This window comes from Vulpes vulpes, chromosome 4 (assembly GCF_048418805.1).
Source record: "Vulpes vulpes isolate BD-2025 chromosome 4, VulVul3, whole genome shotgun sequence".
Classification (NCBI taxonomy): domain Eukaryota; kingdom Metazoa; phylum Chordata; class Mammalia; order Carnivora; family Canidae; genus Vulpes; species Vulpes vulpes.
This window is the reverse complement of record NC_132783.1, coordinates 7,845,218-7,864,050: the sequence shown is the minus strand read 5'-3', so window position 1 is coordinate 7,864,050 and position 18,833 is coordinate 7,845,218. Positions and strand designations below refer to the sequence as shown.

Genomic DNA, 18,833 nt, shown 5'->3' with positions numbered 1-18,833 from the left:
TTCTGCACTACAACATCAATCAACTATTTAATGTGCTGTGGATACTATATAGGTTTGACATTCTTAGAATAATATTTTAATTATTATTTTTTCTCTTCTCCTTTCTTCTCCATCACTTTTCTCTCTTTCTTTCTCATTTGTTCATTCCCTGCTTGTTCACGTTTCCTCAAAAATATTTTATGATACACATTTTGAAACATATACCAGATTGAATAGACTTTTACAGTGAATAACAATATACTGATCATCTAGATTTTACCGCTATTTTTTATTTACATCAAGTTAAATAAACTTTTGTTGTTCAATATAGATTTTTGAGAAATTCATAGAGTAGTGTGTTTTCATCTGTTTGGGCTGCTACACAGAATACCATAAACTGAGTGATTTATAAACAGCAAAAAAAAAAAAAAAAAAAAATCACAGTTCTGGAGGATAGAAAATTCAAAGTCAAGAGATTTGTTTTTGGAGCCCATTGTTTTGGTGTCTGGTGAAGTCCCACATCGTCATTGATGGCCTTCTTCTCACTGTAACCTCACATAGTAGAAAGGGATTCAACATATGAGTTTAGGGGGACAAAGTTTCAAAATCCTTATATTTCTCACATGCAAAATGCATTCATTCCATCCTAAAAGTCCCAAAGTCTTAACTCATGATAGCATAACTCAAAAATCCAGTCTGAAGACTCATCTAAAAATCTAGTAAATTGGATATGGGTGAGATTCAAGATACAATTCATGATGAGCCAAATTGCTCTATAGCTGTGAACCTGTGAAATCAAACATGTTATTTGCTGCCTAAATATGATGGTGTGACAGGTATAGGAGACACACTCCCATACCAAATGGAATAAATAGGAAAAAAGAAAAGCATGAGGAGTTCAAAGTGGCCAGGGGTGGGGTGTGGGAGTGGGTGCGTCTTACCTTCTACTTCAACAGAATCATAGTGGAAGGATTCCTCTCTCTGAAACTAAGACCTCTAGGCCAGTAGGGACTAAAGTCATGGGAACAGGAAGCACAATTTTTGTTGGTGGGTCACTAGGGATAATAGTGAGTTGAATGGAAATAGTGAGTGGATGGAAATTCCCATTTCCATCCCTTGATTCCTGGACCTATGAGACCTGACTATGACAGAAACAGCACTATATATTGGGCACTGATTCGAAACATATATGGTCTTCTAGAGAAGATGTGGTCACCTAGTTGATGCTGTAACTGAAGCTTCAGAAGGCCATTCTGCTGTTTCATCAAGCTAGCTGCTTGGGGATGGTGAGGCCAGGGTAAGACCAGTGAATTCCATGAGCATGAACCCTTTTGCTGTGAATGAGTTCCTTGATCAGAAGCAATGCTGTGTATAATACCAGGATAGTGAATAAGGAATTCTATAAATCTAACGTGATAACGTTAGATGCACTAGAGCAGTGCATGCAGGAAAGACAAATCCATATCCAGTGTGTTTATTCCAATAGAGGAAAACTTCCCCTTCGTTGATAAAAGCATTCCAATGTAATCAACTTGTCAACAGGTAGCTGGCTGACCACCTTGGAAAGTTGTGCCACGTGGGGACTTTGCTCATTTCTGCCACTAGCCAATTGAACATTTAGTGGTGGTCACAGCTGGGTTGGCCTTACAGAGTAGTAGTCTCTATTGCTCAGCCCATGTATAAACTTTATTCCTGTGACCATGGCCACTTTGTTCATGAGCCCATTAGGGATGGAGAGGGAAAGAGGCTGACTGGTATCTGTAGAACAGGTTACCCTGTCCACTTGATTATTAAAATCTTCCTCTGCAAAGATTATCCTTTGGTGAACATTCAAAATCCTGAAATCCTAATGGACCCGTTAGGCATTGTGCTTCTTTCTTGTTTATAGGAGGGGCCCTGTGCAACTACTTTTGCACAGAAGGGATATCTTGCCATTTTCCATACCATTGGGACCTCTAGAACTTTCACTAAAGTAGACGGTCCCTGAAGTTTGATTAGATTTATTCCCAGCTTTCTGGCATGCAGACGTTTAACCAATAAGTCTAGAGCAGTTGCTACTTTTGGCTCACTTGGTCTAATCAGCATCATTTTATTGATGTAAAGGACCAGTGTGATTATCTTTTGGAAGGAAAAAGGCAATCAAAATCCCTGTGAACTAAATTATGACATAGGGCTGGAGAGTTGATATATCCCAGAGAGATGATAGTGAAGGTGTACTGCTGGCCTTGCCAGCTGAAAACAAACTGGTTCTAGTGGGTCTTATGGAAAGGAATGGATAAAAAAGCATTTGTCAGATCAATAGCTGCATACCAGTCATCAGGGGATGAATTAATTTGCTCAAATAATGAAACCACATCTGGTATAGCAGCTATAATTAGAGTCGCCACCTGGTTAAGCTTATGATTATCTACTGTCATTCTCCAAAATCCATCTGTCTTCCCATAGGCCAAATAGGAGAGTTGAATGGTGATGTGGTGGGAATCACCATCACTGCATCTTTCAAGTACTTGATGATGACACTCATCTCTGCAGTTCCTCCAGGGATGTGGCATTGATTTTGGTTTATGATTTGCCTCGTAAGAGGCTAAAGTTTTAATGGCTTCCATCTGGCTTCTCCCAATGTTTTAGCCCTTACTCCAAAAGTTAGGGAAGCAATGTGGGGATTCTGCTAGGTGCTGCTAAGTATTTATTTCTATTATGCATTCTGGATCTGGGGAAATAACCACAGGGTGGGTTCAGAGACCCATTGGACACAACTGTGTGACGGACTTGAGCTAAAACTCCATTGTTCACTTGACCTCCACAAGTCCCTACTCTGCCTGGAGGACCACAGTGACCATTTCAGTCTCTTGGAGTCACTGTCAGTTCAGAGCCAGGTTGTCCAGTATTCATGGAAAGTTCTGATTATTTTGTTTGCTTCACTACAAATTTAACCCTGGCAAAAGGCCATAAATCCTTTTGGAGAAGGCTGGGAGGCAGTTAACAATATAATCTTTTAAAATATAATTTTTAATTGAAGAAGAGTTGATATGCAATTTTACAATAATTTTAGATATGCAACAGAGTAATGTGACATGTCTATACATTATGCTATGCTCACCACAAGTGTGGCTACCATTTGTCATCACACGATGCTATTATATTGACCATATTATTGCTAGTGTGCTGGTTTCCTTCCATCGGGGAACTACACCTCCATTTACTCAAGGGGTGCTGGTTCTGAAAATTACAAAGCTGTGACTTTTTGATTTCATGATTCAAATTAGACTTTTATTTACTTCACCTAGAAATTTTCTCTTTATACAAATCAAGTAAGAACTTGAGCTCCCATCCATTTTACTCTAGGAGCACCGTGGTTAACTTGGTGGTACATAGATCTGAACAAGTCAGACTATTCTGATTGCCGCGTTGGGTCTCGCTAAACATTTCAGTAATCCTGTCCACTTTGCTATTGAACCTTGATTTGGCCCTGCCTCCTGGATCCCATGATTCCCATAACATTTAGGTTTTCCAATTGAGTGGCTGTGGTTCCTACTATAACAGCTGACCTATGGAGAAGAGTAATCAAGGAACTTTTCAAGATTGCTGGAGCTCCCCTCACAAATTTGTTTCTCAAATAGTTAACAAAAGGTATGTCTTCTGGACTCTCCCCATGTGAGTGAGTAGGCCTTAAAAGACTGGCTCTCTGCCACTTCAATCTCCATTATCCTAAGGAAGGTTTAGTATTTCTCATTTTCTCAATGTGAACCATCTTTTGATCCATGTTGCAACCAACCAACCAACCAACCAACCAACCAACCAACCTATTAGAGTTCTTTCCTTCCTGAGTTGCAATAGTAAATGCAGAATCTCTGCTTAGTGAGTCTATATTAATAAATTAATCCCGAGTCATTTATTTATTTATTTATTTATTTATTTATTTATTTATTTGAGAAAGAGTGAGTGAGAGAGACAGAGACATCACATAAGGAGAAGGGGAAGCAGACTCCTCGCTGACCAGTGAGCCTAATGCAGGACTCAAACCCTCAGGATCATGAACTAAGTCAAATGCAGATGCTTAACTGACTGAACCACCCAGAAGCCCCAGCGTGAATCAACTTTAATTTCCTTCTGTCATTATTCCACACCGTTATATTCATTCCCACATGTGTTTCCTGGATTTCTGTCTGTAGAATTTAGAAAACCCAGATACTTTTGTAGAGTGAAGTGTACTCTTTCATAGAACACATTTTTTACCTTCTTTTAGAGACTTGCTTGAACTTGAGTCTAGTTATAGGTCTAGAATGAATGAAGGCTGCTGGGGATGGGTCCAGACAAGAATCAGCACTATCCTAGGTGGCAACTATTTCAGGAAAGGCCATTACTTCAGTTTCCTCAGTCAAGGCAGGGTGAGCTTTTCTAAGAGTAAGGTGGAAAGACCTATACCACTGTTGGTGGAGAGCCTGATACCACTCAGGGTGGGGAGATATGGAAGTGGGAAGAACTTTTCTGTTGGCAAGATTGATTATCAAAATTTGGGGCTCAGTGTCCCTAGTTTTATCAGTCTTTCCACTCTTCCTATTACAGCTTCAAGATCCAATTTTTTCCCAACTAATGTTCTTATTTTGGAAGCTGATACTCTGTGAATCTGAGAATTCAACTTACATTGCAATTTAGCCAATCACAGGATGGGTTGCTGCATTTGATTTTTATGATTTTCAGTTTTGTGGCTACAGAAGAAAAGGCTCTGCCTCAAGGAACCCCTAGAAGCTCTTAGGTCATTTTAGGGATGTGGAGGTGGGAATTCAAATCCTCGAGCTTGTCCTTTTCTTTCACTCCTTTGTCCAATGATATCAGAAGCAAGCAACCAAAGTCATTATATTCTTCAGTTTCAAAAAATTGTTGCATTTGTCATATAGAGTCACTTAGCGTCTTGCTTCTTATAAATGGTAGATTAGGAATATCCAATGCAGATGTTTTGAGTATCTCTATGGATAGTTCACCTCATGGACTCTCAATGGTCTCTTTCCCAGTGGAAATAAACTCATTAGCATATTTAAATCTAATCAGATTAGAGGTCCAAGTCCAGAAACCCCAGAACCAGTTCAGAAAATTCATCCTTAAAATTCTGTTCCTCTGGAACAATGCTTCTTAACAGAATTCGCATTCACTCTAGAGGACAACAACCTTGCATCTAAAATCCCCTTGTGCTACTCCTTTGAAGTTCAATTTTCCTCCTGCCCCAAGACCCTAAAATCACTAATCTGTGTTTTATCTCTGTTGTTTTGCCTTGGAAATAGAATCTTGTGGCATATAACCTTTGAGGCTGACATCTTTCATTTAGCTTAATGCTTTGAGATTATTCATCTTTTTTGCTTCTATAAATAGTTTGTTCCTTTTCAGCCATGTGTTCCTTTCATATGAAAGCCATTTGGCAAAGAAGTCTCAGAAATGCAATTTGCAGCCTCCTAACTCTGCCTAGCATTAATGATCAGCACACAGAACTAAGAGTAGGTAGCTGAGAGACAATAGATACATAAGTTGTTCAATAGAAATTTAAAAATTTAACTAGATGAGTATAAGATGATGTTGCAAATATAGCATATTCTTGTACATGTGAAGAAATTATATCTATTTTAATCATTAGTAAGGTCATGTAATTCAACGATTTGTTTCTGCAGCACACACACACACAGAAAAGTGCAAATAGCTTTAGTATGTTTTATTTCTAACAAGGTGGCTGATAGAAATTTTCTTTAAATCACTTTGCCACGAGGACCCCTGGGTGGCTCAGTGGATGAGCATCTGCCTTTGGCTCAGGGTGTGATCCTGGGTTCCTGGGATCCAATCCTGCATCAGACTCCCCTGCAGGGAGCCTGCTTCTCCCTCTGCCTCTCTCTCAGGCGGCGTCTCTTATGAATAAATAATTAAAATCTTTTTAAAAAATTACTTTGCCACAACTGAAGAAGATTAGTTAGAGGAAATGGTCCAGGTTTGTGAAAGGATCCAAAATATATTAAATAAAAAATCGTAATAAAACTCTACTGAGAAATCCAACCCATCAATAATAACTGAAGGACCTGAAAATAAGAATTGTACATTTCTAAAATAACTTGGGAACATCTTGGTCTGTTGCTCTTTAGAAATATGGTTCTAAAGTAAGTTTTAGAGTCATATTATTTTGAAATTAGATGATTTCTTAAAATGTCATTTATCCAGTTCACAGTTTTATGACCCCATTGAAGAACAGGCTACTATATACCTAATCAACAATGGTAAAAAAAAAAAAAAAAAAAAAAAAAAGGACATTGCTTTTCAAGGGAAAATTTACTTTCAAATTGGACACAACTGGATCCATTTCTGACTCTGTGGGATCCTAAACAACTTTATGCATAAAGTAGAAATATGGCAAAATCTTTTCCAAATACAACAAGTGGAAATGAAAATTTATCATAGGGATCCCTGGGTGGCACAGCGGTTTGGCGCCTGCCTTTGGCCCAGGGCGCGATCCTGGAGACCCGGGATTGAATCCCACCTCGGGCTCCCGGTGCATGGAGCCTGCTTCTCCCTCTGCCTATGTCTCTGCCTCTCTCTCTCTCTGTGTGTGACTATCATAAATAAATAAAAAATTTAAAAAAAGAAAATTTATCATAAAATAAGTTATTGCTTTATTATAAGGTTAATAAAATGACAGAAAGGATATCACAAAGCTAATTGGTTTGCATTTCCAAGGGACCTGCCATTCAACTCAAATCCATTCTAGTCCTGTCTGGTGTTGTGGATATCCCAGTTACATTGCCTGGTTTTTTTGTTTTAAAACATACAGGATCAGATACTGTGACTCATTTCGACTGAGACTTCTATGACAGTGGCAGTAATTCCAGGCATCTTTCCAACAGACTTAAGACTATTTGTTGGGCATTCTATGGATGGATTAAACTGAAGAAGGAAAACTAAGGAACAAAGAATCCACCCACTGACTCCCTGATCTTTAAAAAGTGTCCCTACAGCTTCCCTGCCTAGCTTTGCTTTTCCCTTTATAGAGAATAAAAACTTTATTCTATCCTCATTAAAAAGGGAGGTGGGGTGTCAGCGTAATGCTACTAGTCAGTTGGACTCTATTGGAATTTCCCTGGGTTTTATGGTAAAAATATTAACAGAGCATAAACAGATATTGGGTATTTTTCAGTTTTTGAGGAGTTAATGAGATAAGACCCAATAATTCTTTGAATAATGTCCATAAAATAATACATAATAAAGAGATTTTAGTGTCTTAATATAATAGTCAATGCTTTCTGAGCACATAGTACAGGCCAGGCGTTTTCCTAAGTACTTTTACACTTTAGTTCATTCAATCATCATAAAAATATTATGATGTAGGCATTATTATCCCCATTTGACATGTAAGAATGAGGAAGAGGGAGAATGCAAAATTTGTCTAAGACCATGTAGGCACATGGATTTGATATCAGGTATTTCAATATAGGACTTCACTCTTGCTGGGTGTGAAGATGTGGGGTGAGTATAAGCACGTATTTGAGGGCTTTTGTGTAGAAGGCAGATTACGTAACTTTATATGTTCAAAATGAGACTGGAGTTGATTGCTGTGGAGATAAAGAATGAGCATGATTATGAATGATAAATGGAATTTACTGGAGTTTGACTTAAAAATAAGAAGAAGTTTGCTGGGACTCCTGGGTGGCTCAGCGGTTGAGCTCCTGCCTTCGTTCAGGTGGTGATCCTGGGATCCGGGATCGAGTCCCAGGTCAGGCTCCTGGAAAGAGCCTACCTCTCCCTCTGCCTATGTCTCTGCCTCTCTTTCTCTGTGTCTCTCATTAATAAATAAATAAGTAAATAAAAAAATAAATAAATATTTTTTTTATTTTTAAAGAAGTAGTTTGCTAACAGTTCTAAAGTAATTTTTTTTTTAGTTGACAAATTTCATTTACTTAATTTTTATATCCGTATGATTGTAAAAAAGCAAATAGTGCTAAATGGCTATTTTTGGTAAAAACACACAGTGTTCAAACCTAAGGATTACATTCTTTGGACAGGTTTCATTCCCAAAATATCGAATGCCTTGGCCATAATAGCAGCTACTGCTTCACAAAGCAGCATGCGCTGCATGTTTACCTTCAACACTTGTCCAGTTTGTCGATCCTTCTCTACACAATAGCAGCTATCGTAGAAATCTGTGAAAGTCGTTGCCAGCTCATAGATATAATCACAGAGAGCGTGGAGAAGTAAGTCATCTAAAATCTTTTGGAGAACCTCAGGGAACCATAAAATACACCGGCCCGGTTTCCATTCCTTCTCATGGTCCAAAACGATCTTGGTCTCTTGAGCAGCTTTCTGAAGGATCTCTTCATCAATATTGGCCAGATGTGCACTAGACCTGATTCTAGTGAAGGCATGCAAACAAGTAAGCAGCTGTGTTTCCTCTGTCATCCAGCATTTTGTCAAAGGAGAAGGTGTAACAAAGGTTTTGGGGGGATTTTTTGAACGGAGTACTATATACCAGTTAATAGTCTCAGAGGAGTAGAAACTCATGCACCAGTTACCAGTCCCAGGGAAGACTCTAAACACTCTGCCCACTGTATCTTGGTGTTAGAGTTGTCAAGAAGAAGACCTGCAATCAAGCACCAGATAGGACAATGTTTTGCTTACATAGAGAAAAGATAGAGCAAGATGGGCTTCAGCAGAGGACATCATTCTCCTGTGGCCACTGGGTTTCTTGAGGCAGCTATTACAGAACGATTTGCATTCCTCTTCTGGCACAGTGGCAGGAACACTGTCTCCTCCCTGCCAAGGACGGACATAGCAGTGGAGATGGCCAGGTGCCATATGATGCACTGCTTTAAGCAAAGGGGGAAAAGAAAACACAACAACACTCGTCTCGTTTGATCTAAAACAGGAAGGATATTGCCACACAAAGTGATAAGCCCAGTACAGCCTGTGTGGATACTTTAGCTTTTTTTTTTTTTTTTTTAACTTTAACTCTTGATAAGGCCCAAGGCCTATTCTTCTGCAGCTAAGTTAAGTAAGGGCAAAATGAATTCAAGGGCTCATGAATGAAACTATTCTGACACTTTTTTTTTCTTTCTCTCTCTCTTTCTATGTCTCTCTCTCTCTCTCTTCTTTCTTTCCTTCCTTTTTTCTTTCATAACAAAGCTACTAAAAATATCTCGGAAGGTCATGCATTATTGGAGTTGTCCATGGTAACTTGCTAACTGTGAGGCAGAAACATTTTAGAAGAGATTCCAGAGTTAGATCGCTTACATTAATAGATGGTAAAATCCCTTTAATTTGTGATACTCAAAGACTTCTATGAAGAGACTGAGAATCATATAATGTTCATTCTGAAAGTAGCTGAGATTAATAAATAACTGATTTTGTAGTGACAGTAAAATAAATTATGGCATGCATATAAATGCTCAAATGATGGAACTGTGTATTTGTGCATATGTGTGCATGCAAGTATATATATATATGTGTGTGTGTGTGTGTGTGAACAACAACAACGAAAAGTTGTTCTAATTTTCATTGAGAAACTTGTTTTCAATGTGGAAATCTTAATTGTAATATAATTTTCTATTCTTCATAATAAGCTATTACCCATTATTCCTCATTCAAACTTTGTGATGACTTTGAGAATTTGCAGTATGCTTTGTTGGAAATGTCCATCCCCTTTATCTACTTAGCAAGCTCATATCCATTATTCAAGAGTCAAGTAAGATGAATCATATTTCTTGAGGACTTGCGCTAGCTCTCTCTTCCTAATCTATAGGCAGAGAGGTAGGCAAAGATATTCAATATTTTTACTGCCCCCAATTTTGTTATATTTCTTTTATTATTAAATTGAGTTTCATACCTTTTAAACTAAATTGTGAGATTCAAAGAGTTTAAGTTTTGCATTTGCTGCACTGTCATCTAGCATGGAATTCTGGAATTTAGAAGCCCACAGAAGTTTGTTCGTGAATGAACTAACGAAACAATGCATAAAGTGATATTCCAATATATATTGCTTACCATGCATAATTTATTTCAGATTGTGCTTAAAAATGTGTGCTTTGGATCACAGTATTTCCATTTTCTACTTCCTTCTAACATCTAAATTAGATTTTATTCCTGTCTCTAGGTTTTGCTTTTATCCTCTCTGCCTATGGCTTTTTCACTACATTGTCAGCTATCACATTTCTGACCCAAGTGCTAGGACTAAAAATGCATAGATTTTCATCTAAAATGAGAAATTGCCTCTTGAGTCTCTATTTGTGCCATTTTCTTATAATGGGATTATTAATTATCATAATGATTATTTTGAATGTAAATTGAGAATATATTGCTAAGCGTATTTTAGAATCGTTTTTTTCTTTGTTGATTTCTGAGGGTGAGCATCTGGTGTATTGTTCTTCGGCAATGGCTATCATGTCATTTGAAGGGCTCTGTAGCATAAGGGTGGGAGGGCGAGTCAGAATTTCTTTCAGTGCATTTCCCATAAATATCATCACCATATGCAGACTGTGTATTAGATAAGGCAAGTTGGTGATGTGGTGAATTATAAGAAGCAAGCTGATAGACATCCTGGCACCCAGAGAAAGTAGAGAATAAAATAGTGAGCTGAAAAAAAAAAAAAAAACAACTAACAGATATTTGACTTCTATTTTTAAAACAATGAAGAACAAATCATCAAATATATTTTAAATTATATTGCTTAGGACAAACACTGTATTACTGTTTATTAAAATATCACCTTTTAAGCTCTTAAAACCTTTATATCACATCATATATTTCATTGTATTACACGCTTTAGGATCGGCAATCTCTTATCTTGAGACACATTTATTTTTAGGCTAGAATAAAGCAAACTTTATTCTAAATATGGCAATAAAAAAGATAAATTATTAATACATAGTGTCATCAAATTATCTTGATGGAAGGAAATGCACAGAATTAATTAATTCATTATTATAATAAAATAAATTTTCATAGTCAACTCAACAAACATTAATTCATAACATAAGTTTAAGGCATGATGTTAGACATTGAGTATCCAAAGATGAATGTGCATGATGTTTGCTCTCAAGATGTTTTCAAAATACTAGGCAAAACAAACTCAATACATTTCATGTAACAGATTCAGATTTGTTCTAAGAAAGGTAAATATAAGAACTCTAGAAAAATTGAAGAAAGTGAGATTGCTTTCTTCAATTTGAAGTTATATTTAAAGTTGAAGTTATATAAGTTACATAAAAAATGAAGTTATATTTAAAGAATAAGACACATTTGAACTTGAGCAGTTGAAGAATGGAAAAAAAAATAGGTCTTATCATCAGCGTCATGAAACTGCATGCAGCATATAAGGAATAAGAAATTTCCCAGTGTTGTCTGGGGCATTTGAGAAAGGGAGTGGCATAGACTATGCTTGAGGGTTAGTGAACCGATTATGAAGAGTTAAGGTCATAATGAGGAATCCAAAATTTTGTAAGCTTCTGTGGACTCTTCCAAACTGGATAAGATCTGGATCTGCTTCAGAAGAATGATTTGGGGGACCATATATAGGATGGACTGGGTTAGGAGAAGGAGGGAATGAAGACATTAGTGTGAGAACATACATTAAAAACATATTCTAGTCCTGATAGTTTATTTTTGCTTTTGTTTCCTTTGCTTTAGGAGATATATTTAGAAAAATGTTGCTATGGCTGATGCCAAAGAAATGACTGCCTGTGCTCTCTTCTAGAATTTTTCTGGTTTCAGGCCTCACATTTAGATCTTTAATCCATTTTGAGTTTATTTTTGTGTGTGTGTGGTGTTAGAAAGTGATACAGTTTCATTCTTTTACGTATAGTTGTCCAGTTTTTCCAGCACCATTTATTGAAGAGACTCTATTTTCCCCATTGTATATTCTTTCCTCCTTTGTTGTAGATTGATTGACCATATAATCATAGGTTTATTTCTGGCATCTCTTCTCTGCTCCAATGATCTATGTGTCTATTTTTGTGCCAGTACCATACTATTTGATTATTGCAGATTTGTAGTGTATCATGAAATCTGGTATTGTGATACTTCCAGCTTTGTTCTTCTATCTCCAGATTGCTTTGGCTGTTTGAGGTCTTTTGTGGTTCCATGCACATTTTAGGATCATTTGTCTTGAGAAAAAAATGCTGTTGGTATTTTGATAGGGATTGCTTTCAATATGTAGATAACTTTTGGTCATATGGACATTTTGACAATATGAATTCTTCCAATCCATGAGCATGGAATATCTTTCCATTTTTTTATGCATCATCTTCAGGTTCTTTCATCAGTGTTTTATATTTTCAGGTATACTCTTTTACCTCTTTGGTTAAGTTTATTCCTAGATATTTTATTCGTTTGGGTATAATTGTAAATGGTGTTTTGTTTTGTTTTTAAATTTCTCTTTCTGCTATTCCATTATTAGTATCCAGAAACACTACAAATTTGGGGGTATTCATTTTGTATCCTGACACTTTATTGTATTTGTTTATTACTCCTAGTAATATTTTTTTGGTGGAATCTAGGACTTTCTCTACATAGTATCATGTTTTCTGTGAAGAGTGACAGCTTAACTTTCTTTCTTTCTTTCTTTCTTTCTTTCTTTCTTTCTTTCTTTCTTTCTTTCTTTCTTTCTTTCTTTAGCTTAACTTCTTCTTTACCAGTATTGATATCTCTCTCTCTCTCCCTCTTTTGTTTTTTTTTTTTTTTTTTTTCTTGTCTGGTTGCTGTGGTAAGGACTTCTAATACTATGTTGAACAAAATTGACGAGGGTGGTCATCCTTGTCTTGTTCGTTACAAGCTTTCAGTTTATCCACCATTGAGTATGATGTTGCCTATAGGTTTTTCATATACGGCCTTTATGAAGCTGAGGTATATTCCTTCTAACCTCACATTGTTGAGAGTTTTTATCATGAGTCTTATCAAATGCTTTCTCTGCCTCTATTGAGATGGTCATGCAATTTTTATTCTTTGTTGATATGGTGTACGATGTTGATTGATTTGCAGATGTTGAAACTTTCTTGCAACCCTGGAATAAACCCAACCCGATCATGGTGAATGGTCTTTTTAATGTATTGGTATATGAAATTTGTTAATATTTTCTTGAGGATTTTGCATCTATATTCATCAGGAACATGGGCTTCTAGGTTTTTGTTTCTTTGATTATTTTTGGTGCTGTCTTTGATTTTGGTATCAGGGTAATGCTGGTCTTTTAGAATGTATTTGGAAGCTTTCCTTCCTCTTCTATTTTTTGAAATAGTTTGAAGAGAATAGACATTTACTCTCCTTTAAATGTCTAGTAGAATTTCCCTGTGAGTCCATCTGGTCCTGGATGTGTGTATTTTGGTATTTTTCTATTACTGATTTAATTTTGTTACTTATCACCAGTCTGTACAGATTTTTTTTATCCCTTCCTGGTTCAGTTTTGGAAGAATATATGTTTCTAGGGATTTAATTATTTCCGCTAGATTTTCCAATTTGTTGACATATAATTTTTCATAGTCTTCCCTTATATTCCTTTGTATTTCTGTGGTACCAGCTGTTACTTTTCTTGTTTTAATTTTATTTTTGGGGGGGATCCCTTTCCTTTTTTTCTTAGGAGTCTGGATAATGGTCTGTTAATTGTGTTTATCTTTTCAAAACACCAGCTCTTGGTTTCACTGATTTTCTCTATTTTTTTTTTTTTTTAGTGTATATGTTATTTATTTCTGCTCTAAAATCTTTATTATTTCTTTTCTTCTACTCACTTTGGGATTTGTTCATTCTTCTTTTTCTAGTTCCCTTAGGTTTAAGGTAGATTGTTTACTTCAGGGCTTTTTGTTTTGTTTTGTTTTGTTTTTACTTCTTGAAGTAGGATTGTTTACCTCCCTCTTAAAACTCCTTTCACTGTGCCGCAAAGATTTTGAACCGTTGTGTTTTTATTTTTTTCACTTTTGTGTTTATGTTTTTTTTTTTAATATCTTCTTTGCATCCTTGACCCATTGGTTGTTCAGTATCACATTGTTAGCCTCCATGTGTTTGTGTTTGTTCTAGTTGTTTTCTTGTGATTTATTTCTACATCAAAATAAAAAGATTTTGCACAGCAAAAGAAAGCGTCAACAAAACAAAAAGACATCCTACTAAATGCAAGAGGATACTTACAAATGAAATATTTGATAAGGGATTAATGTCCAAAATCTATAAATAACTTATATAACTCAATACCAAAAAAACCCCACAAACAATCTGATTTAAAAATGTGCAAATGGCCTAAATAGGCATTTTCCCAAGGACAATATACAGATGACTAATAGATATATGAAAAGATGTATAATATCACTAGCATCAGGGCAACGCAAATAAAAAACTCAAGAAATATCACCTTACACCAGTTAGAATGGCTAAAACCAAAATGACAAGAAATAAGTGTTGATGAGCACATTTAAAGGAACTTATGTACTATTGGTGGTAATGTAAATTGGTACACGCACTGTGGGAAACAATATGGAGATTTCTCAATAAAAAAATAAAATAGAAAAATCATATGATCCAATAATTCTACTCCTGGGCATTTTCCAAAATAGTCAAAAATGAAAACACTAATTTAAAAAGATATATGCACCTATATGTTTATTGAAGCATCATTTACAATAACCAAGATAAGCAACCTAAGTGTTCATCAAGAGACAAATAAATATGGAAAATGGGATCTATCTATCTATCTATCTATCTATCTATCTATCTATCTATCTATCATCTATCTATCTCCTATAATGGAATATAGGACACAAATATAGAACACAAAATGGAATATCATTTAGCTATAAAAGGATGAGTTTGTGTCAATTGAGGCAACTGGGATGGACCTAGAAGGTATTATACTAAATGAAATAAGTCAGACTGTGAAAGACAAATACTTTATGATTCCACCCATTAGTGGAATCTAAAAATAATAATAATAATAAATGAACAAGCAAACAAAAATAAGATTTAGGCCTATAAATTTTTTTTTTTTAATTTTATTTATTTTATGATAGGCACACAGTGAGAGAGAGAGAGAAGCAGAGACATAGGCAGAGGGAGAAGCAGGCTCCATGCAGGGACCCCCACGTGGGATTCGATCCTGGGTCTCCAGGATCACGCCCTGGGCCAAAGGCAGGCGCCAAACCGCTGCGCCACCCAGGGATCCCAAGATTTAGGCCTATAAATATGGAGAACAAACCGATAGTTGCCAGAGTGGAAGGGAGTAGAGAATTGGGCAAAATGGGTGAAAGGGAGAAGGACATATAGGCTTCCAGTTATGAAAATGAATAAGTCATGAAAAAAGGTCATAGCATAAGAAATACAGACTTGCAATAGCTACATTGTGGTGTACAGAGCATAATGTGTAGAATTTTCAAATCATTAAGTCATACACCAGAAAATAATGTGATATTTATGTCAACTATATTAAAACAAACAGACTAACCAACAATATATTCTGGAAGACCATAAGTTAGAGGGTAAGAGCAGTGGCGGTAGTGCCGTGGGAAAAAAAGTCACAGATTTGAATAGGCTTTTTAGTTCTTATAATGGATGATAACATTAATCAATTCTTTTCGCAATAGTGGAATTTTGTTATTGTTGTTTTATTTTGTCTCATAGTATTGTGATAATGCCCAGCTTGAAACCATACAGTCATTTCTCTTTGCATTTGGAATTAAACCCTGCATTCTATGGTCTGCTTCTCTAACCTCATTTCATTCACATTAGCCTGGACTTGATTGGACCACATCTTTCCCTCTCCGGGACTTCTAACATGCAGGACTCTGTCTGGAATGATCCATACCCCATGTTTTCTCATCTTTTATGTATTAGTTTAGATGCTGCTTTCTCAGAAATAGCTTCTCTGTTACCCAAGGTAAATTTCTCATATTCAGATATCTCATTTTGTTTGTTCTAAATTTTTACCCTAATTTGTAACAGTTTATGTTTATTCTTACTTTTACAATACTTAATCTCCCTCACTGTAATATTCTTTATAATAGAGTCCATGTCTGTTTTGTGTATCCAAAATGTAGCTCCCCAGTTGATAAATATTAAATGAAAACTAAATGAATGTTACATGAATATTAAATGAATGAATAAATTAGATAATGAAGTTATTATGAGGAACGGGTTTTGGGGAGAACATCGTGAGTTTGGTTCCGAATATTTGGATTATGAGATGCTTACAAGGTTCAGTTCATCATCAGCCCCACTAACTTCATCTTTAGTCTAACTATGATTTGAGCATTTAATGTGGGTAAACCAAGAGCCCTACAAACAAGTTTTTAGTTTACTCTCATAAAAATTATATGAGGAAATAAAATTTAGAAGTTAATTGTAATTTAAGTTCAAGTTTTTCTAACTCAGAAGTTCATGTCCTTACTACTATGATATATTGCTAGAGTTTCAAGATAATCTAAATCTTAAAAAAAAATTTGACCTTTGAAATTATGCAAAGTAGAGAAGATATATAAACACTATTAAAAATGCAGAGCTAATGATGAATGTATAGGTACCATTTATACATATCACACTTTCATTTTTATTGTAAAAATAATACATGGATTAATAGCAATGGAAGAACGAAACTCAAACAATTGGAGACATATATATATAGAAAGCCCTGCTTCACCTCTTAACCCACAAATCTCACATTTCTCTTTCCTGCATAAGTAGCTTTGGTTAAAGTTTAGTATACATAATTCTGGATATGTACAGATGATAGACAATGGATGATGATGATGATAGATAAAAAATAAACAGAGAATAACTCCTAGTCACCACTAGTTTTGATCTTTGAATTATCTTTATTGAATTCTATGTCACACATCAAGAGAAAAACACTCCTCTTCCATATCTTGAATTTTCCTGGCTCCTTTAAGTGTTATTCTCATTATCTCTGCTTCATAATATATGTATGTGAGAGATTAAAGAGAGAGCAATAAAGTTTGTACATATAATGCAGGTTATCTGAAAATTTTAAATATTCTAGCTGTAATATGGATATATATGCACAATATGGATATACAAATGTATACATGCCTATACATATATATATATATATATATATATTTCTTTTTTGTAACTCTATTACTTAGCAAGACATGCATCATATTTTTCTTTATCTAGTGACGACTTCCTGTAACGTGAAGTGTCATTAGCTCACATATTTTACTCAAAATACAATTTTCTTTCCATATTTTTACTTCAAATCTCTCGAAATTTCCTTATATTTTGTTGCAATAAGATAAAATATTAATTCCAGTTCTAAAATATTAAATTTACATTAAGATTTTTCCAGCAATAATTTAGTTAGCAATAAATTTTGTATGTTTCTTTACTCAACAGTGTTTCCTATGTATCTTTCCTGTATTTGGAATTATTTTTCCTTTTCCTTAAGAATATTTATGTATAGTAACAAAAAAGAGAGAACACTCTGTATAATGCTATCAGAGTTCTTTACTGGAAAGCTATTATGTCTGAAAATGCTATACTTTATTCCTCTAACTTGAATCATAGATGGGTAAAAATCTCAAACAATTTTCAGAAATGAAGACATCACTCCACTTTTTCTAATATTAGATTCAGGAGACATTATCCTTCCATTCTTTATTTAATTACCTGTTAGTCTCCCATGGCTAGTCTTCTCCCACTCTCCACTGGTTTTGATATTTGAGTTCTTTCTCTACCTCTGTTGTGAATTTCATGTTCAATGTTCTCCACTTTCTCCACCTTCCCTGAGTTTTATCTTTTTATCTTCATTCTCTGCCTCATAACTTCCAGAAATTTGTTTTTTGTTTTTGTTTTGTTTTGTTTTGTTTTTATCCTTGTGATCAGCTGGTTTCATCTCTGTTGTGTTCAGTGGCTATTTTGCATTATTTCCCTCTATTTCATGTATAGGTTCCATTAGATTTTGGATTGAGTAAACTTTATTTAATTAGATATCTTGGGTTTAAATTCTCCATTATGATTTAAAGTATGCAGATTCCTTTATTCCCTTCAAGTACACTAAGGACAAAACACACATCAGTCAACAGAGGTCCACAGAGTATGTATGACTCTTCTCTTCCTAATTCGTCTAATAGGCTGTCTGTACTTTTTAATGACCAAGTAGTTTTCAGAATATTTTGGCTCACTGCACTGTTTTTCTAAAATTAAGACTTCAGTCATGCTCCAAACTAATAATAATAAGATTATAGAATTTATATAATTGAGAAAGGCAGAATTACTTAACTGATGTCCAACCTTGCAACTTAATGTCACACTAAATGTAAGAGAAGGGTACTCCTCTTCCACAACTCATTTTTAAAATTGGTGATTTTCTATCCACATTGTGCATTGTCTAAGTACCACCAAGGCCTAGCATATTCATATGCCCTCCAAGATCTCAATTAAATTAGTTAAAAATAACCTAAGTGACTGTATAACACAATATTACAAATATGAAAGAAAGAAAAACTACATTTTTCCCCTCACATTCAAACGGCAGGCCTGCACAGGGATTTCAGGTCATATTCTCATTGATACATTATACTTTTGGAGATAGCAATGGCAAAAATGTAGATATGCAAATACACTGCAGAGTTTACATGTTTTTCACACAGTAGATATGAAATTGTTGAATGGCAGAGTCATAGCCTACTATAGCCAGCAGGGATGTTTGAGAATGTGTTAACTGACACATGAAGTAACACAAAATCAATGACTTCTGTGTGGCTAGGAGGTTTTTTTTAAGCTATATGTAGCTTCAATTTATTCTTTTCCTACAAAAATTTGAAACTGACTATGAACTCATTAAACAGAGAAGAGAACCAGCCTAAAGGATTTAGCACACAGTTGAGAATATTGAGGCAAAA

The 18,833-nt window shown here is 35.3% G+C and overlaps 1 pseudogene; it reads right to left on the bottom strand.

The window, feature by feature from the left end:
- Nucleotides 1-937: 937 nt before the first annotated feature.
- On the bottom strand, nt 938-2,871 carry LOC140598489 (uncharacterized; annotated as a pseudogene).
- Between the last annotated feature and the right edge of the window lie 15,962 nt (nt 2,872-18,833).